The sequence below is a fragment of the Protopterus annectens genome, chromosome 9.part0, assembly GCF_019279795.1.
Source record: "Protopterus annectens isolate FY-2018-M chromosome 9.part0, PAN1.0, whole genome shotgun sequence".
NCBI classification, from domain to species: domain Eukaryota; kingdom Metazoa; phylum Chordata; order Ceratodontiformes; family Protopteridae; genus Protopterus; species Protopterus annectens.
Genome location: NC_056743.1, coordinates 1,739,707,800 through 1,739,729,425, shown reverse-complemented (window position 1 = coordinate 1,739,729,425; position 21,626 = coordinate 1,739,707,800). Strand labels below are relative to the sequence as shown.

At 42.8% G+C, this 21,626-nt stretch overlaps 1 protein-coding gene across 1 annotated transcript in view; it reads right to left on the bottom strand.

Moving 5' to 3' along the window:
• Positions 1 to 21,626, bottom strand: part of DNM2 (dynamin 2) — a 1,995,561-nt gene that overhangs the window by 1,182,144 nt on the left and 791,791 nt on the right. The window lies entirely within an intron of this gene.

Here is a 21,626-nt window from a genome sequence, read left to right as displayed (position 1 = left end):
TTTCTTTTTGGGACCATTTGCCCTGAATGCATCGATCTGTCATGTGCGCCCCCCAGGCGAAGTCCGAGGCGTCTGTTGTGATGACTTGATTTGCTTGAGGCTTGCTGAATGGGAGACCTGTGTTTGTTTGGCATGCTTGAGCCCACCACAGAAATTCCTTTTGAAGACATGGAATTAGTGGTATTATTGTTTCCAAACTGTGGCTGTGTTGAGACCATAGGTTTTTCAGGTACCACTGAAGTTTCCTCATATGCAGCTTTGCACATGGGATAAGTAAGATGCAAGATGCCATGAATCCCAGAGCCTGCAGGATTTTCCTTGCAGTCAGCCTGGTGCAATTTGCTAGTGTTCTGAAGTATTGAGTTAGTTGCCCCTGCTTCTCTGGCGTGAGGTAGGCCATCTGGGTGTTTGTGTCCAAGTTGGCACCCAGGAAAATTATTTTCCGAGAGGGTATTAGCCTTGATTTCTTTTTGTTGACTGTATATCCCAGAGAATTCAACAACATTATTACATAAGCCAGATGTTTCAGAAGAATGTGCTTGCTGTCCGCTTGGATCAGGCAGTCATCCAAATAGGGGTATATTTGTATCCCTTGAAGTTGGCAGTAGGCAATTACTGATGCCAGGCATTTCGGGAATACTCTGGGCACAGTAGATAAGCCAAGGGCAATGCAGAGAATTGATAATGGGTTGAACCTGCAAGAAATCTGAGGTATCTTCTGCAATTTTGTCTGATTGGGACATGCAGGTATGCCTCCTTGAGGTCCAATGTTACCAGCCAAGACTCAGTGCCCAGCATGGGAAGAAGCTGCTGTAGAGTGAGCATCTTGAATTTTGGTACGAGTAGAAATGTGTTTAGGATGGATAGGTCCAAAATAGGTCTCCAATCTTTTCCCTTCCTTGGTACCAGGAATAGTCTGGAATAAAACCTTGACCTTGTTCGTATGCAGGGTACCTCTTGAATAGCTTTCATGTCTATGAGATCTGAAATTTGTCTTTGTGCCTCTACCCTTTGATTGTGTGGCAAGTTTGGCATGCCTCTCATTTTTGGAAGGGTGTGAAAATGGAATCTGTAGCCTCTGTTTATAATGTCCAGGATCCATTTGTCTTTGTGACAATATGCCAATTTTTGAAAATAATGCCAGTTTTCCACCTAAGGGTGCTGCCATTTGAGTCTTGCTTGGCATGTAAAGGGGAAAGTCATTGGGCTTGCTTTCTGAATGGTTGCGAGTTATCCTCACCACCTCTTTGTGTAGGAGCTTGCCATTGTCTGTCGCTAAACGATCCTTGGGATTGCCCACTGCCCCTCGGGCGCCTGTATCTACCTCTTTGGGGTCTGTCCGTGGCTAGAAAGGACCAGTTTTTGGAAGGCCAATTTCTACTGAAACGTGGGGGTTGTACCTGTAGAAAATCTTTCACTGTTTGCATTGATTTAGCCTTTTCCTCCATTTTCCTTAATACCTCCTCAGCATTAGCACCAAAAAATACATCCTTTTGTAGAGGGGCATCTAGTAATTTAGCTTTGATATGATCTGGTAAGGTTTGTTCCTTGAGCCAGGCATGTCTACGTATGACTGATCCTGTAACAGCAGCTCTACATGAGGCCTCTAGAGCATCAAAAACACATTGTAAGGTATGTTTACCCACTTGTTCTGCACTATGCATCAAATCCTGCAACTCCTTCAAGTCTGGTTGTTCAGGTTGTGACATTTTACTTCTCAATTGTGATAACAAAAACTGTTGGTACTTTAGCATATGGAACTGACAGTTTAATGCCCTCATGGTTAAGGTGGCCGAGGTATATACCTTTTTTCCCCACCTTTCTAAGGATCTGGAATCTCTCTCGGAAGGTAATGGATTTTTAGCAGTGAAGGCCTTAATTCCCTTGGGGCCCTGTGAGATGGTTTCTGGGTCAGCAGCATGGCTTTTGAATAGAAATTGGTGTGAGTCAGGAACCCTGTAGTACCTGTCAGGCTTGACTGGGGCTGGAGGTAGAGAATCCGGGTTAAGGCAGGCCTCTGAGTACACATCATCTAGTATGTCCAAGACAGGAGGTATAGCCAGAGGCCTGTGCTGAGGTAGCAAGAGAAATTCCCTAAGCCTTTTCTTGGGATCTGAAAAATCTTGGCCTTCCCAGTGGAAGTGTTCCCTTAAGGTATGCAAAGTTTCCCCAAATGAGTAATCCTCTGGGGGGGATACAGACGGAATGGACTCCTCTGCATCAGAGTCTTCAAAAGGGGAGTAAGAATGTTCCTGTTCATCAGAGTGCTCTGATATAATGGAGCCCTGATCAGAGGAGGGGGATTCTTCCTCCACTCTGGGCCTTTTGTCCGGGGTTGAGAACCCTGATAAGAGTAATTAAATCCTCAGCCATTTTAAGCATCTGTTTTAGGCATGGGGCCTGAGATGGGCCCTGTGTAGCTTGTCTCTTAGAATGCATGGCTGCTTTAGACTTAGTGAAAGCCTTGATGGAAAAAGAAGAGGAAGGTCTGAAGACACCTTGAGAGGAGGTAGACCTGTCCACATTTTGAGATTCACCGCCAAGAGTGGCTTCGTATCTGTAGTCGGGTGTGGGCCGAGGAGCCTGCAACCTCGGCACAGGAGACACCGCCAATGAAGTGTCGCCGGTAGTCAGGGGCTGCGTGGGCACCTCGCTGAGAACTGGACCACGGTAGTCGGCTTTGGCGTGGTGTCGTAGAGGCCGCTGACCTGAGTCGGTCCTTGTCTTTGCGCTTTTAGACAAAACTGAGTCGAGTATCCGGCGACATAATATAGTTAAATGTTTTGCCAAAATAATGCTGGGTGAACTCCTACCGACGCTTAATGGTGCGCTTTGTTGAATGTAGCACAAAAGCGACAGACCGACACGCCGTGGTCTGGGCCTAAACAAGGAATACAGAGGGAATGGAAATCCTTATGCGGTATTTGCTTCCCACATTGAATACAATTATTAACTTTGTCTGACATCGGTCTGAGGCAAGAAAAGTTTCAACGGGTACTTAGCTTTCAAGAAGACTTCGTTGCAAAATTTTCGTAATTTCAGGAGCTGGTCGACCGCACTTGCTAACTGCTTCTGCCGGGCACCGCGCGGCAAGAAAGACTGAAGAAAATGGCGTCGGCTGGTTCTTTTATACCCCTGTCGCACTGACGTCAGGGAAGAAGCGACGACAATCGACGCCGGACCTAGACTTTGGAATTCGGCCGACCGAGGACCCGCCTGACGGCAGGAGAACCCATCTGTTATGACTGCAGCTGTATGCACGATGAACATCCTGAATCTAGCTTCACCGGTACATGTCAAGGTGTGCTTAAATAGGGTGGTGTTAATGTTTTTGTTAGCTATAGCATATTGGTGTTCATATATACGTTTACGGAGTCTCCTCTCTGTTTTTCCAACATAAAATGCACTACAGCTTTGGCATGTGCTCAAAAATGTTAAATCACTACTATTACAGTTACCACAGACCAAGTGTACTTTTACATGAAATTCCCCTACTGTAATAAATTCATGTTTGGTCCCATTTTTGAAACGAAAGTGGGAGACTTCCCCAAAATGTAAAACACCTCATTATTTGCTTCAAGTATTCCCCAATTTTTGGTAACAATGTTCCTCACCTTTCTTTCCAGGGGACCAATGTATGTTACCACAGAGTTGGAGAATTTACAGAAATTGTTTTGTTCTGAATCGGAGCTGGGGGGGGGCGGTTGGTTCACTACCTAGTAAGGGTTTGTATTTGTAAAATAAAATAAGCTATTAGCACTGATTGTGTCAGCTGCAAAAATGGGTCAAATAGTACAGACAGGTGAAACACACTAAAGACAACAGTACCTAGTCATGAAAAGCAGCCCCTTGCAGCAAGGCAAAATAACTCAAAAAAGAAGCTGCAAATGCAACTCTGCAACAACTTAGTACCTTAATGACAGGAGTGACATTTGTGGCTGGAAGGAGTGTGGTTAGTCTGGGACTGCTGGTTGATATAAGGTTAAGAGACACCATGATGGCTTTCAAGTGGCAGTGACAACTTCAGCATACAGAGGTACTACAATACACAAGGAACACAAAAGAAAAACAAAGTTAAGCCACTAGAAACTAGATCAAAAATCAAACTGCATCCATCTCGATGCAAATGTGGTAGGGACATGTAGCATCAATACCATTATACTAATGGAAGGTCTGTTCTTATCCCACCCTCTGTTTGCTTCTCCTCAAGGAAGAGTTAATGGAAAAAATTTAGAAGCCAAGGCCAAATGTCACAAATGACACAGAACTGACAACTTTACAATTTTTTTCTACACATCAGCGTACAAGCAGGTGTTTTCTGCTTTTCATCTGCCAATGCCACAAGGCATATCTGAAACTCCAGTAGAACTCTCTCAGTACACACTGTGGGCCTAAGCAGAGCACATAAGCTTCAGAAGTTTCCTTTCATAACACAGCTACCATATCTACAGTCATTCTTTACTTCAAATTATCAGCATCCTGATTGGAGAACTTGTGTTGTTTAATAGGGTATGTATACGTAAAACCAGGTATAAATAAAAAAAGTCCGCCACTTCATGGTAGCATAGCATGCTGATGTAAAGTTGGGACAGAAGAAAAGCAAATGAACACTATTTTATGCAAACTAAATGTAGCTTTGCTTTTAGTGTAAAAACATTAAAAATGGTATACAAGAAAAATCAACTGACAAAAGTAAGAGTTACAAGAAAGAACAGTTGTGTAAGAACTTACCATAACCTTAGATGTCCTCCTCTTCCATGTTGCAGTATTCATAACAGTAGGTTGCTGCCTGCAGCACTAGACATCTTGCCAGTATACCAAAGTCTTAGCAACAGCGGTACATGCTACATTGCTTGTCAAGGCCATAAACTTGACATTGGCTATAAAAGTGACTTCTGCACGTACCCCCTTCAGAAATGACTGCAGCATACAGTAGTACCCCTGGGGAGCAAGAGAGGGACGCTTTTCAGACCCATATATGCCAACAGGCTAAAAGAACCCAATAAGTGTATGTGTGTTTGGATGTGGAGAAGAAAGGGAAAGACACTTCAGGTGGACAATACAGAGCAGGGGGGGACTGAATACTGCAACATGGAAGAGAAGGACATCTAAGGCTATGGTAAGTTCTTATACAACTATTCCATGTCCTTCTATTCTTATGTTGCAGTATTTATAACAGAAGGGAGAATACCCAAGCTTTAGGTATGAGCCTGGGAGGAATGTAGAGGGGCCTGGTCTATGAGACCCTGTAGAATAGACCTAGCAAACCCAGCCTTGGCTCTGGAGACCAAGTCTAGCTTATAGTGCTTGTTAAAGGTATGGACTGAGGACTGGGTGGCCACTTCCAGTATGGAAGTGTGGTCCACCCCCACCCCCCCCGAAAATGGCTGCTGAAGAGGCAGCTGCTCTAGTAGAATCGGCTCTCACATTGGTAGATAAAATCTTTCCATGAAAGGAATAACAGGTGGAGATAGCTTTAGAAATCCAAAACTGCCTTCCCCAGGGCCCTTGGGTGAAACGAAACAAACAGCTAGTCAGACTTTCTAATGGATTTGGTCTTGCCCAGGTAATACCCAAGCTGCCTATGAACATCCAAGGAATGTAGTGTTTTTTCAGATAGATTTTGTGGTTGAGGGAAAAAGACAGGGAGGTTAATTGCTTGATTTAAGGAAAGTTCATTAACTACTTTGGAAATGAATGAGGGGTTAGTCCTGAGGGAGACCCTGTCCTTGTGGAAGATGAGGTGATGGGGGTTTAGCCATCAAGGCCTGGATTTCTGAGGCCCTCCTGGCAGATGTTAGGGCTACAAGCAGCACTGTTTTCAAAGTACATAGTTTCAGAGATGCTGAGTGAGCTGGTTCAAGAGGAGGTAGTGTGAGTTTTTCAAGGACAAAATTAAGGTCCCATGAAGGCGGTATTGGTTTTCTAGGTGGTCTGATGTGGAGGACCCTTCTTAAGAATAGTTTTACCTCCAACCTGGATGCCAAGGGAGGAACCAAGGGGAGACCGGCAGAAATGGCTGACAAGTGTACATTCACAGAAGAGTAGGTCAGGCCTGAATGTAGCAGCTCACACAAGCAAGACAGGACCATAGGTACAGGAATAAGAAAAGGGTCTTGTTTTTTCTTCTGACACCACCTAGAGAATCTTTTCCATTTTGCCACATAATTTCTCCTGGTACTAGGTTTCCTGGCTTCCTGCAGGACATTGTGTGCATCCTCTCAATATAGGTGTCTGAAGGGGATCAGAACTCTATCACCCATAGAGTGAGTCTGAGCTTGAGCACCTGAGGTTGTATGAGTGACCCCCTGTCTTGTGTGAGTAGGTCAAATCGGTAGGGTAACCTGTGGTAATTGCCCTTGGCTAGTAGATGAAGAAGGGGAAACAAATGCTGTTTTGGCCAAAAGGGAGTTACCAGTAGGATTTTTGGTTTGTCCCTCTGAATCTTCAGGAGACTCAGAGTGAAGGGGGAAAAGCATAAAGACACATTGCTGCCCAAGAAAAGGAGAAGGTGTCCACCCTCCAAGCCTGTGGATATGGATCCCTTGTGCAAAACAGAGGCATCTGCCTGTTCTGGGTGGAGGCAAACAGATCTGCCTGAGGAATACCGCACTTATGAATGAGATCCAAAAACACCTCCCTGTGAAGCATCCATTCAAGGGAGGGTGCATAGGTGCGGCTGAGAGTGTCCGCCATCACATTCTCTGCTGAACGAATGTACACTGCTTGCAGGTGAATGTGGAATTCTGCTGCCAGGGACCAAATCTGAATTCCCAGGCTGCAGAGCGGGTAGGACCCTGCCCCTCCTGTTTGATGTACCATAGGACAGTCATATTGCCTGTGACAACTTTTAAGGTGCCTGGTAGTAGGACTGGATGGAAGGTTTTTAAAGCTAAGAGAAAGGCCCTCATCTCCTTGATATTGATGTGTTCCCTTTGTCTGAGGGAGGACCACTCTCCCTGAACTTTGTTTTGTTTGTTGTGGGTTTTCAGGACTGCTCCCCATCTCAGGTCTGTAGCATCTGTAAAAATTTGTTAAGGTTTAGAGAGAGAGGCGTGATTGGAGGTAATGTGTGATGGCTTCCACCTTCTGGCAAAGAATGAAAGCTACCATCTGATCTGTATTTATTCTGCATCCCAATAAAACCAGGTCTTGGGTGGGGGTCAGGTGAGATTTTTCCTGGTTCACAGTGAAACCTAGGCTTGCCAGGGTATTAGACACCATGCCTAGGTGGTGGTGGAAGGCATGGCAATCCTGATGAAGTATCAAGAGGTTGTCCAGGTAAGGATATATTTGAATGCCCTGTACTCTGCAGTGGGTGATAACTGCAGCAAGGCACTTTGTGAATACTCTGGGGGCTGTGGAAAGCCCAAATGGCAATGCAGAAAATTGAAAATGCAAGGAACCTATTGAAAAGCGTAGAAACTTCCTGTAGCTGGGGTGAATAGGGATAAGAAGGTAAGCATCCTTCAGATCCAGGATACCATGAAGGCTTGGGTAAGGAATGAGGGGTAGGAGGTGATGCAAGGTGAGCATTTTGAAGGTAGGCACCATTGAGGAATAAATTGAGTAAAGACAAATCCAGGATTGGCCTTCACGGGCCATCTTTCCTTGGAACCAAAAACATTGGAGTAAAACCCCTTGTTTTTCTGTTCTGGAGGTACGCTTTCTATGGTGCCGTGAGCCTGAAGCTGTTCTACATTTGAGGGAAGAGATGAAGCTGATTTGTAGGTGGTTAGCGTATCCCCTAAAAGGGAGGAAGTATCCAGCAAGTCATAAAGAATCCTTTCTGGATGATGGAAAGGACCCAAGCCTCTGAGGTCATTTCTGCCAAGGAGGGTAAGAAAGGGTGAGGCAGAGGGATAAGGGAGTAGAGTTGGCCAATGGGTTTGAGTCACAGTAGAGGAGCTCTGTCCTGGTCAGGCTGCCTCCAAAAGGGAGTTGGGGTGGAGGCAGAAGTTTAAGAGTGGAATGTCTCCTAGGTTCCCTCCGTCCCTTGCCCTGTTGGGTGTTGGAATGAGATGATTGCCTCCTAACAAAGGAGGTCCTTTTGAGGGTAAGTTCCTATGATATCTAGGAATAGGAGAGACTAAAAAATGTTTAAGATTTTGTAGCTCCTTCCCCTTATCCTGTAGGGATTTAAGGAGCTCTGTAGAAGCTGCACCAAAGACAGCCTTATTATCAAGAGGTGTATCCAGCAATCTGATATGGACATCCATAGAAAGGGTCTGTAGCCTCACCCAAGAATGTTTTCTCAGGACAGAACCTGAAGCTGCAGATTTTAAGGATGCCTCAACCACATCATAACTGCACTTTATGGAATGCCTGGTCATCTGAGAGGTGGTAAAGAGCAGGGCAGAGTTGTGACTTATCTGGAGAGTCTGGCACATCTGGAATGAGCACAGAGGCTTTCGATAGGGTATCTAAAACAAACCTAGCCATGCGAGTTTGACAGTTTAGGGCTCTGATGGGCTAGAGTAGTAGTAGTATACACCATCTTCCCTAATCTCTCCATAAATTTAATGTCCTTGTCGGTGGGGAATGGAAAGGTAGAGGGACAGCTGTCTGGATGACTTATCTGCTGACAGTGCAATGACAGCAGGTCTGCAGGGCGGTTCTTGAATAGGAACTGTGTATCCTGAGGAACCTGAGGAACCTTATACAATCTATCTAGACATTTTGAGGCTGGGGGCTGAGAGTCACTGGTCTGGGAAGCAACCAGAAAAGCATCATGAAAGGCTGGGAGCAGGGGAGGGACTGCAGATGGAGAAGGCTGGTCCATCTGGAATAATTCAAAGTATCTCTTTTTGGCTTCAGAGACATCTGAGGTCTGCCTTTTAAAGTGATCTCTCATCAGGGAAATGGTATCCCCAAAGGAGAATTCCTCTCCTGGAGACTCAGGACTAATGGAATCCTCCTCCTCAAGGGTAATGAAGTCCTTGGGGGATTCTATCTGGGAGCAACAGGTACAGATTCATCAAAGGAATAGAGTTCCTCTTTACAATCCTCTAAGGCCTGTGCAGGAGTAGGGGCTGGAAGAGGTACCTGAGACTGCAGGGCTTGGAAGGCCCTGAAAAGTTTCTGGGAAAAAATTCCCAACCAGGAGCTGTTCCAGCTTCTTTGTGTTCCATATGTTTCAATTTCTGTTTCCTCTTCAGATGAGTAGAGGGATGTGCTGACTTAGAGGCTGACACCTGAGAGGATGGAGGGAGTAGAGTAGGCCACACCGACGTGCCGAACCGTGGTTCCCCTTCACCATGGGGGACTGATGACTGATTTACCTCAACAGATGTATTCTGCGTTTTCGCTGAACTGGCTTCCACCAAGGTTCTCAGTTCTAGCTGTGAAATGGATGAACGATGAGACCCTGGGCTATCATCCACCTCGAGAGTCCCACGGGACTCCTGAGGTGCAGCATGGGGGTCTGGCCTAACTTTCTAGGCCTTCTTCTGAGGCAGCTCGTTGGAGGCGCCTACCTCACCCTCCATGCCTAGCTCTAGACGCCGGAGCCTCTGATTTTCTAAATAAAGCTGTAATGCAACTAAGCAGCTGTGAAGCGTTTTAAGTACAAACTACTTACAGATATTGCAAGATGTATGGTCGTGGCCTTCACCTAAGCAGAATAAGCACTTATCATGTGTGTCCTTATGTCTTCCACAAGCACACTTCCCTTTCCGAACTGACATGTACGTTTGAAAAGCAAAAGAAGGTGGTAAAAACCCCAAAGGGGTACTTATCTGTATCGGACGGCTGAAACAATGAATGAACTGATTCCCGGAGATGGAGATCGGAGGTCCATAGATCACTGTGGCAGAAAAGTTCTGAAGGAGGTACGTACAGACATCACTTTTATAGCTGATGTCAGTTTATGGCCTTGACAAGCAACATAGCACGTACCCCTGTTCCTACGACTTTGGTCTGGTGCTGCAGCAGCAACCTCCCTACTGTTATGAATACTGCAACATAAGAATAGACATAGATATTACAGTTTTACTTAATACTCGATACGTGCAGTCTATATAAGCACTCAGCAAGGTGAAAAAAAATTCAATTCAGTGAGCAATACGAGGTGTGTGTGTTTATGTGTGTGAGGAAGAATGAGCTGGAGAGACTGAGCAAGCAAGAAAGGAGAACGCATACCTCTCAACTTTTTTTCCTCAGGAATTCTGATCCAAAGAGGCTTTTTATCAACATGCACTATCTGAATAAAAAGAAGTATGGAATTATGTCTAGCATTACTAACTGTAATCCTCCGCAATTTACCAGAAAATGAAGGCGACAAACCAGCGACATTCTGCCAAACCAGGGACTGTAGGGGTGGAGGTTGCATTGCTTTGCACTCCACAACTTTTTTTCATTCATTTCATCACAATGACTGGTGAGGTGAAGTCAGTCAAAAAAATGTCTAATTCCTGGACAGTGTGTTGACATTAAATACTTGCATAATATTTTGGATGCAAAATACTTCCCCCTAACAATTATATATGCTACAGCAACTTTGAAAGAAAGAAGAGAACTATTTTACATCAAAAATATAAAAAATGTATATTCTTATAATAAAACAAATATTGAAACAATTTAAGAAATAAACCATTGTCCAAGCACAATAATACCCTTCAGGGTGAGTGTTACTGGTAAAATAACACCACTTCCAAGGGAGTAGAGGACCCTCACCTGTGGCATTGGGCCTCAACACCCTTGAGCAGGCATTATTTCCCCAATAACACCCACCCTATCAGGCATTTGCATAATTTAAATAACCAAGGAGAAAACTGCAAAACATAACAATATAAGGAAAGAAAAATGTACAGAGCAGTCAAAAATTGCAGTCGGCCACTGTAGAGTTATCCATACATTTGAAACATTTAAGGTATAAAAACAGTAAAAAAGTGTAGTATGTGTGAATACCTTCTACTTTTGTAAAATAAAACATTGATATGACAAAGAGCAGTCTCTCAGCCACAGACTTATCTACGAAAAGTTCTAAGTGGTACCAAATGGCCACGTCCTACTAGTCTTACTTGCTGCAAGAATCACTTCTGAACACTAAAACCTAAAACTATTCTATGCTTCATAAAATACACTGCACACTAAAGAAACACAGGAGCAAGCGTAACCTTGTTAAGAGTGAACAACTTCCCTGCTACATCACAATGCATTTCAAAACAGTACAGTCTTAATGGACATTTAAACAGTCTGCCTCAATGCACAAACACTGGAAAAAGGCAGCCTTTTTTCTACAGAAGCAGGCAGAAAGTTTTCTAAATTTTTGTTTTTAAAGCTGGGTTGCAGGAATGATTTGTGAGTACAGCTTTCTTATGTACATGACTAGTTAACCAAGACAGGACATACAAACACATATTTTTTTGTCTAGGAAAGTACTTTCTCAAAAAAATTACAAATTGTTTCAGTGAATAACACTACCTTTTGCTTTACCTTATTGTCCACCTTTGGATTTCCAGTTTAAGGCAATACAGACAAGTTTAAATCCATTACAAAGTATGTACTACTACCACTGCACAAGTCCAAGAATAACCCATCCACTAGAATACCACGGGAAGTAAATGGTCAGGGTAGTTAAGCCCAGCCATTTCAAACATTTATAATGAAAGTTAAACAGACTCAAATGAATTCAAGGGCACAAAAATCAACAGATTAATTCCTTTAGTACCATGCAAACCCATTCTGCAACTACAGCTGTTCGACTTAACTAATCTACAAAGTTTTGGCAAAGAACCTAGTTACTCATTTCTCATTTAATCTGAAGTGAGTCACAAACGTAAATGAATGATATGCTTCGTGATTCCAGTTTTTAAATAGAGTATGTCCATGATAATGTCATTAAAGCCTAGCACTAAGGAAGACCATGAGAAAAAAGCTGACATTACTAATCTCAGCAAGCCAATCTGTAACTTTCATTCATTCGTTCTCTTATTAAAAAACAGGTACGGGTCAAAGGGGAACCAGAGCCTATCTAGGCACTCCTCAGGCGCAAGGCAGAGAGTCTTGTCCTGAAAAGGGGGTAACAACTGTTTTGCTTATATTCTTTTCAGGATCTCTTGCATAGATTTCCCACAAAATAGACACTGCGTTAAAGGACTTCACTTATAAAGTGTATGGATGGTCTAGTGCACAGATCATTTTCAGCAACAACCCGGGCTAGAGGCTTTAAATACATAAAATTAACAATGATGTTTAAACAGGTCAATGAAGAATTTCCTCAAATGCTTATTGACAACATATATGGAATTCCAAATCTTACGCTGCTTCTGCTACACAAATCTCACAGTGAACACTATACAGCTTAGTCACTGGCTTTAAACCCAATATTACAGTCAGACTGATAGAGGTCTTCAATCTGCTTTATCAGTAATGAGGAAGGCACACTCAAGATGTAAGCTAACTTACTGAGAAATAAATGAGCAGATTCAAGATACAAGGACTGTGTACTTAAGCAGCACCACTGGCATACAACGATAAAATCTATGGTTCCACTGAAAGGACTGAACAACCTATGCCTGCATTAGTGGTATCTTCACCTACTGACAAGCACCCATGTGTATTTCCCATTAGCATGCAAATCATGAAAGTCACAACCACAGCACAGGTGTGGGGCATTAGGTTCTTCAGACCACACAACAGCAGACTGTCCCACTTCCTAGCCTGCATCAGAGCTGATTAGGCTCTCATGTCATTCAGAGAAAAATAGGCCCATTGCTCAGCCAATCAGGGGGAAAGAAGGGTTGACTGGGAAGAAGTAGGGGAACCATTAGTCACGATCATGCGGATGAGGGGAGGCTGTGCACCTACTGAAACTACAAAACACGCTTAAATATCAAATTATCTATGAGGGGGCCCTCTCAGAATCTACAATAGGCTTCATCCACTCTTCTGTTTCAATACAGTACTCAAACTCTTGTGAACTCAATCTACAAGCTGTGACATAATGCTCTGTGCACAGTGTTTGTCTAGACTTTAATCAGATCACCCTAACTACTGAATGAGTATATTTCCTGCAAATCATGGAAATACAATGAATTTATATTGATAATATTAAAAGGATATACAGCTATATACTTGCTTGTCTTATAATGAATCCAAAAAGTTGAGGACATATGGGACAGACAGGGCTTCCAAATACAAGGAGATGGTTGCAGAGAATCTGGGACAGACCAACGGGGGTTCCCCTCATACATCAACTAATACTGTAAGAAATTATCTGACACTGGGGGATCTACCCTGGGAGGTTATACAACTGGCCAGAATTTGAAAGCAGTAAATTTGCCACAGTAGAAGCTGGAGAATGACTAAACTGTCAGACTCAGAAGGTGAAGTTCTGAAATAATGAGGTATGAAAGAAGGCACGAGTCCAGACAATTCTTGGTGAAGATGTGAAACATGGACAAAATGGCCATGGCACAGATGTCAACAGCAACAAACACTTTTTAATAAAAGCACTGAAAATAGTCATATCTTAGCATGACCTTTTACTGCAGCAGTTTCCAATGACTGGTGAAATGTCTGATGGCAAAAGATAATGATGGCAATTCACCTGGAAAAGGTTTGCCTAACATCTTTCTGACATCTGTCAGAACCATATATTAAGCACCCTTCCTTCCCAGCACCAAAGAAGCTGAACAGTGTTTAGCCTTCCTAAACTCATGCAATCACTTCAGGTATAAAATCTTAAGCAGCATATATCTAAACTGTGAAGGGTTCTTACTTCTCCAGTCTCTGCCACAGTGAAGAAAAGGGAGATAAATTAACCACTTTGGGTACAATTTTGGAAGCTACTTTTGAAAGGAAATGCATCTTGTTCCAAAGGGACATCTAATCCTCATAAAAAACTAGACATGGGTCCCATAAAGGAATGGTCTGCGGCTTTGAGATGCTGTGAAAAAATATGCTGTTGTCAGAAAACATTTTTTAAACACCTTTATTGAATTATCACTTGTGACACAGGCACATTTAGAACTTCAGCTTTGCTGTGCTAAGCTGTCCAAATGGAAGATGGGCAAGCCTGTTAATAATGACCTTCAAATTCTACACAAGTGAGGGGGTTCTTAAAAGGTGCTGGAAGTGGGGAACTCCTTTGAATCTGTCAGCTAAGGGCACAATGAAGGCCATGGTGGCAGAGGTGTACATCTTTCTTCCAACAGTCTAGGATTTTGCTTTCATTGTCGTTAGAAGTATGCTCTTAGCTCAGTCCTAGCAGATCCCTTTCTGACATCCATGGATACTACTGCTGAATAACTAATCAGGTTTTTATAAAGATAGTTGAAGGAATCCACAACTCAGTAAAATGGTCTGTTTTCCTAGTAGCAGGGAAATGGGAGACTGGCTACAAAGATGCACTACTGAATAGATCCACTAAGACTTCTATCACTGGAGGTAGTGTTAAGGGTTTTAACTTGGGTAAATCTAGCAGGTCTCCATCCCTATTGGGCATCTAAAAACTCAAGGGTCTCATTTGCAATAATCCCTCATTCTGTTGATATCACTGAAAAATAAATTCTCTGTAGGGGAGGCAGAAAATAAGGTGTTCAGTGTCTGACTCATAACCGGGAAGGACAACATATCTAGGTCACGTATTCTCAGTATTCCATCTCTGAGTCAGTGGTATCTGATTCTTCAGGTGGAGGGGATGTCTCCTTTCTTCTCCTAACACTAACTCACTGATATTAACTTCTGCTAGTAAGATGGCTACAGACTCTTTAGTGCACAAAATCCTGAGCTAACTTCATTAAATCTCGAGAGAAAGTCTGGGAAACAGAAAGGAATGAAGGCTCACCCAGCTCATGCTGAGGCAAGATGGTGGGAATCTGTTGCCTAGAAGCCATGAACATTGGTTTAGCAATGGCCACTTTAGATCCCCTTAAGACACCTATACTGATAACCTCACTCTCCGAAACCACGACAACCTCAAAAACCAACAATGACAGAATACCACCCTCACCCTTGGAAATCAACAATATATATGTCAGAACCAAAAAACGTGGGGAGGCATATGATCAGACTGAATGAGGATATCAGCCCAAAAGGATGTACGGATGTTCAAGTGCTAGCTGTCGTATGGGTGGGACACCACCAGAGAACATGATCCAATTTGCAGACGTCAAGGTGAGGGATTGTGAAAACAGCTCTCCTGACCGGATGCCTTCAAGCCAGGGGATGTCCAAATTAATGCTGTACTCCTCCCCTTACATCCTTCTTGTGAGAGCTCTTCTTTCAAGTTCTTTATTTTTGGAGTGGTGTACACCACAACAGATTTGGTCAAGGCAAGCAAAATTCTCTCCTTCAAATAATCCTGGAAAGTCCTGGCTCTCCACTTAATGGCCTTCTGGCTGAAGCAAGAACAGTGTAGACAGCTAGGGGCATCGTACTTAGGCCCAGAACAGAAAGCTGGATTTGCTTCTAACATTCAATATGCCTACAAACTTTAGCTTCAGTTATCTGAAACGGACACTCAGTAATACTACCAAAGGTAAAAGCGCTAATGTAACAGTGGAAAAAAAAACAATGAACAGCAGCTGTTGGAGTAGGTTAGTGTTGCAGCAATATTCATAATACATAGGAATCAGTTACAATGAGACATCCACCTGACCAGCCCACCTCCCACAGCTCTGAGTATGTCAGGGGAAAACTGACATCCCTTGCCTGTAGAAATGCACCCCGCATCCTGGATAAAAGGGGCACTAGCTCTCTCCTTCCATTCTTTTCTGCAAGCAAACCTTGTGGAGGTTATGGTCCATGTGTGAAGAGCCGCCTTTACTACAAACCTTAAGATACGAGTCCCCCTTGTAGTATCCCACCCAGCCTCCTATCATCTCATTGTATTGTAAGCTAGCAGTAATAAAAAACTCTGTTTTGACAGGTTTTAAGTGTTTTCCATTCAAAAAGCAATTCCAACATATGTATTATGGTGGATTGCACCCTCCCACACTTAAATAACCAAACTCCACAGTGCAGAGCAGTGAGGAAGTGGCAAAAAATATATATTTTTAAAGTTCACCATCTAAAGGAGTTTCATTACCAATAACTGTGACTCAACTATTCATTAAGCTTGAGTGCCACCCAGCAATGGTACACTGCTGTTCCTGAGGGGGAAGACAGTTGGGAGCTTGTAGTGCAAGTGATTGAACATCTATTTTTGGTGAGGATCCTTACATAACTGAGCTATGTTCATCATAAGATCACTTTTGCAGCAGTTTATAATGCAAGGGAAATAGACTTCCTCAAATCCCCCCGAAACAGTCAAGAGAGTGAGATCTTCCTGCTCCTGCAGTGTTTCCTCAAAAGGCTACCCTGGAGTGCTACCACTGTAAACCCTAGTCTACCTCTGGATTGCACAGTCAGCTTACAGTGCTTGCAGAATGTGCAAAGAAATGATTAGGATGATGCCTCACAAATGGCCTGGATCAAAACCTACCTGAAAAATGCTGGCAAGGTGAGGACTGTCCTGGTAGAATAAACTGTTATGTGTTCCTGAATAGGCCTGCCTTTCTTTTCATAACAAAAGAATGCAGTTCAACCACCTGGGCAGAATCAGCTTAATTGGATTGCCCTTCTTACCATGGTGAGGGCTATAAACAACCGGTCTATTTGCCTGATGGATTTGGCCCCATGCAAATAATTACTCAATTGTCTGTACACATCCACTAAATGCAGGATCCTCTCCCATGTGTTCCACGGTTTAAAGAAGACAACTGGCAGTTTGGTCATCTGGTTAGAGGACATCTAAAAAACAATTCTGGCATAAAGGTAGTATTTGTCTCAAGAAAGAATATCACTGCAAAAGACTGAGTTGGTTGCTCTTGTATAAGGCTGTGTAGCTGCAAGATCTTTCTCGGTGATAACTGCCTCTAAGGAGATGGTCTTTAGGACAGACTCTTGAATGTCACAGATTCTTTACTTTAATGAGTCCAAGGTAAGCTGCTCCAGGATGAAATTCAGGTCCCAAATAGAAAGGAGATTCTTTGTGTCTGCAGGCAATCTCTCCCTTAGGGAACTGATTTACCCACATTTCATGTAGATGTGGCAGATAGCAGCAGGCAAGCAGAGAGTGATGACACATGCATCCTTGCAGAGTAATAAGCTATACTGGATCTGAAGAGGTTTGACAACTAAGCAAGAACAATGGGGTACTTCCGCTTTCTACAGCTACTTGCTACACAAAATGAAAAATCTCTTCCATTTCGTCATGTACTTTTTGCTTGTCTTAGGATTTCTAGTCTTTTCTGGAATGGTTAGCATTGCCCAAGACAAAAGGTAACAGAGCAATAAGAGTAACACCCTCCAGACTATCGGTATGAAACCCTTCAAGTTTGGATGTATCAGGGTTCTGGTTCTCTTGATAAATAATTCTACTTCTTGTATCAGGAAGAGTAGGTATTAACAGATGGAGGAAGCAATTTTCACAAAATAAATGGTGCATTTGGGAACAATTGATCTAAAGCAGTGTTCAAATAAATGACTAACATAAGTAGGATAGTAGGAACTGCAAAGTAAATATGCATGTCTAAAATGGATGGAAACTGTATGTAAACTGCATGAGCATAATAATGGAAAGTCTTACTATGTTTTTTTCCATTATTAATGTACATGAACTAGTGTAGAAAAAATATGATGAAGAAAGTTATTTAAAAAAACAGTACCTGGGCATTGTGCAGTCCCTGCCAGTCTGCAGCTGAAAGTAGGTGCACAGGGTGAGACAGACTTCCTTTGGAAGGTAAACCCCTTCCGCTCTTCTGTATTCAGGCTTGCCACCTAGAAAAAGTCTTGGCCCATTACAGCCTGAGGCTTGATACAAGGATGATGACTGAAAACCCCAGAATATGGATGCAGTCTGTAAAAAAAGATGAGACCATCTAGGATTTAGTATTGCAATTGTGCCTGCAACAGGTAGCTCTCTTAAGTATCACCCAAGTACAGGTAGATGTGGAACCCTTTAAGTCTGAGAAAAGCCAGCACTGGACCCAAGCACTTTATGAATGCCCTTGGCATCTTAGAGAGCTCAAAAGACATGAAAGTGAGCTGGTAATGCTGGAGTCCAACCAAGAATCACTGAAAGTTCCTGTGTTTTTTGTGTATAGGTATGTGCAAAGAAGCAGCCGTTAGTTACAGCATGATAACAAAGGCCTGGTGGGAGCAGTGACTTCAAGGACAGCATATCGAATTTCCAAAATGTGGCTGAGGATGCAGAGGTCCTTTACTGGTTTCCAACTGCCATCTCCTTTTGGGATTAGAAAAAGGCATCAGTAGAAACTCTACCATTCGTCCCAGTTTTGCAACTGTTTGGTTGCTCCTTAGTCTTGCAACTGCTGAATGAAAAGCAAAGCCAGAGGAGGTTTATCTTTTGTTAGCATGGGCACCCCCATGAAAGGTGAGGTGTCTGATGATCACACTGGTAGTTGTCACTCTAGAAACTACTGCACGTAATCATACATGGTTCATTGCACTTCGGGAGAGCTGAAGAAGTTTCAAGATCTTGGACTTGACTAATTTTTTTTCCGAATTTCAGTGGACAAGTCCTTTTTACTTGTGCCAGGTTTCCTAATTAATACCTAATAAGAATCTGGAAACCAATCACCCTTAAAACCAAGGTGACTGAAGTATACAACTGTTTATTTCCAAATTTATCCAAGATCCTGCTTTCTCCATCATTTGGCAATGTACTGGGGACTGGTACCATTTTATTACTCTTGTATGTTTTTAAGAAAATAGCCATGAGGTCCAGCTACAGGACTTTTGTACAGGTATTTGTGCGTCTGTTTCACACTACAATTCCTCCCCAGATTCCTGCCTTTAGGGGATTGGGAGTCATGCTGTAGGGAGTTCCTAAGGCTTTGAGAACCAGTGGAGCCTCTGTGGGCTTAGGCTCCACCAAGCCTAAGAGATTAAAGTTTCTCTTCCTGGGAATGGATATTTATTTTACCTACCATTTAAAATAATCTCTTGTCCATGTAAGTGTGGTTCCTAAAGACATATTACCTAGGAGAGACTCTGAAAAGATGGAGTCTCCTTCAACTAAATCACACTAGAGGACAGATACCATCTGCTGTGTGTATGTTAAGAACAACTCTTCATCCTTATCGTGACTAAAATGGACTTTGCAACCTGCAAAGTATCTCCCTCTTAGCTTGCACTAAGGGTGTGGGAACCAGGAATAATATAGTTATGTTGAGTAAATTTACAATAGCAGAAGATGTTTAAATGATCACTGCTTCATTATCCTAAGCTATATGGTTATACCTCGAATAGGATATAACAGCCAGCCAGCTTCCAAAGCTTCAGGGTACTTTCACATGCCCAGTCAGTCAACTCAAAATAAGCTGAACAGAAAAACACATTTGGGAGCCAAGCCTTTCAGAGCTTTCATTTTGAGAGAGGGAGGTTGAACTCTAGAGGACATTGCTAAGAACACACACACAAAAAAAGCTTTCACACCTTGGAGTATGGAGGGAGGCACTGGATTAGGGTTGCCACTCCTCCGGTTTTTTTTTGGACTACCTGGAAATCAAACTGATTCTCCGGTAGTCCGGAAAACACTGTACAAACTCTGGTATTCTGTTTCAAAAAGGAAACAGACTATCGGAGTTTGTAAATCGGCTGATTTACTATGCTTTTTTTTACAAAAAAGCATAGTAAATCAGCCGAAAGCAGGCAGCAGGAATGGAAAAAGAGGGCGTTCCTCGCCGAGTGATGTCAAAATGATGTCACAAAATGGATAGAATGTGGGCAGGAGAGGGGGTGGGCGGGTTTACTGGTGACGCGAGGGGTGTGGCTTTACTCCGGTTTTAGCCATGATGAAAGGTGGCAACCCTAGAAGTGATCATTCAAATATCTACAGTTATGGTAAGTTTACTTACACAACTGTCCTATATCCTTCACATTGATTACTGCTGTAGTAGCCCAAGCTAAATGGGCAGATTACTACAGTTTAGAACATCTGGACAGTGGAATACGAAGTGTCCAGGAACCCCTGGAGAATGTTCATAGCAAAGCCTGACCTAGAACCTGGAGAAGGAATCTAGCTTGTAGTGCTTTGTAAAAGTACGTAAAGAGAACAAAGCTGGTGTTATAGAATAGAAATAGTTGGAGTCCAACCCTTTACAAAAAGCCATAGATGAAGCCAAGGCAGTGGCAGTGTGTGCCTTGACCTTGCTTGGAATAAACTGTTTTGTTATGGGAATAACAAAAGGGAATATCCCAAGACTACCAGTCTGTTTTGACTCAGGTTGTCCCTTCTTACCTTTTACAAGAAATGAGCAACTGCTCTGAAGTTCTGAAAGATTTTGTTCTGTAAAGAAAGTACCAGTGTTGTCTGTGGATATCCAGTATATGAAGTATCATTTCTCCCTCATTTTTGGGTTCAGGGAATAACACAAGGGAGATGGAAAATCTGGATTAAAGTAAACTGAAATACCATTTTAGTCATAAAATAATGGGTAGTTTTCAAGAAAACCCTCTCTCTGTGAAAATGACTCAACATAAGAGCCTGCAACTCAAAAACTCTCCTTGCTGAGGTCAAAGCAACTAGTAAAACTGCTTTCCATGTTAAGAACCTCAAATCAGCCTGATGAACTTGTTCAAATGGAACAGATCTTAGCCACTCAACTCAAAATTACGATCCCAAGGAGAAGACATTATATAATATACCCCTTTTCAAAAAATTTTGACACATGAGAATGCCTTGAAAGAGTGGATCCAAGGGAAGATGTACTGAAATCTCGAATAAATGAACCTTGACAGAGGAGTAAGACAGACCATAGGAAAGTAACTCACAAATATTGTAAAAACAATGAAACACTAGCCCTAAATGGGTTCTAGTTATGTTGCTAGCACCTACTAGGAAACCCTTTCCATTTGCTACTATATGGTTTTCTAGTAGCTGGCTTCCTTGCCAACATTAGTACATGCTGCACATCCTCAGTAAACAGGTATCTAAAAGGTATTAACACTATCTTCCAGGCCATCGGTTGACGTTGTTTGCAATCAGGATGAATCAAAAAACATCCCTGTTGTTGTGTGAATAGATCCAGTCTGCAAAGAAGCTTGTGGTCATTGGCCCTGGCTAATTCCAAAAGAAGGGAGAAACACGGTTGCCTAAGCCAGAAGGGAGTCACCACAAATATCTTGGGGGATTCCTTCTGACTCTTCATATGTATCCAGGATATAAAAGGAAAGGGTTGAAAATCATATAGAAGCAATCCTGTCCAAGGAAAAGAAAAGACATCTGTTTTCCAGGCATTCCTGCATGGAATCCTAGAGCAAACATTAGCCAGCTGATTGTTCAGAGAGGAGACAAAAGGTCTACTAGAGGAACTCCCCACAGATGGATTAAATCACAGAAGACCCCCTGGATCCAGCTTACATTTCTAAGGATCTGCCTTACCTTTGTCCTACTCAGCTTGTATACCACAAAATTTTGTGCGGAAGGAATGTAGGATGCCTGTGGAGTAAGACTGTGCTGTAAAGCTATAGCCCATGCTAACATGGCTAGTATGTATAGAGGGTAAGACCTATTTTTCCTTGCTTATGTACATCACTGTGATATTGTCTGTAACAACCTGGTCCTGCAGACTAAAGATGATTCAGAAAGTTGAGTGTTGTGATAATAGCACACA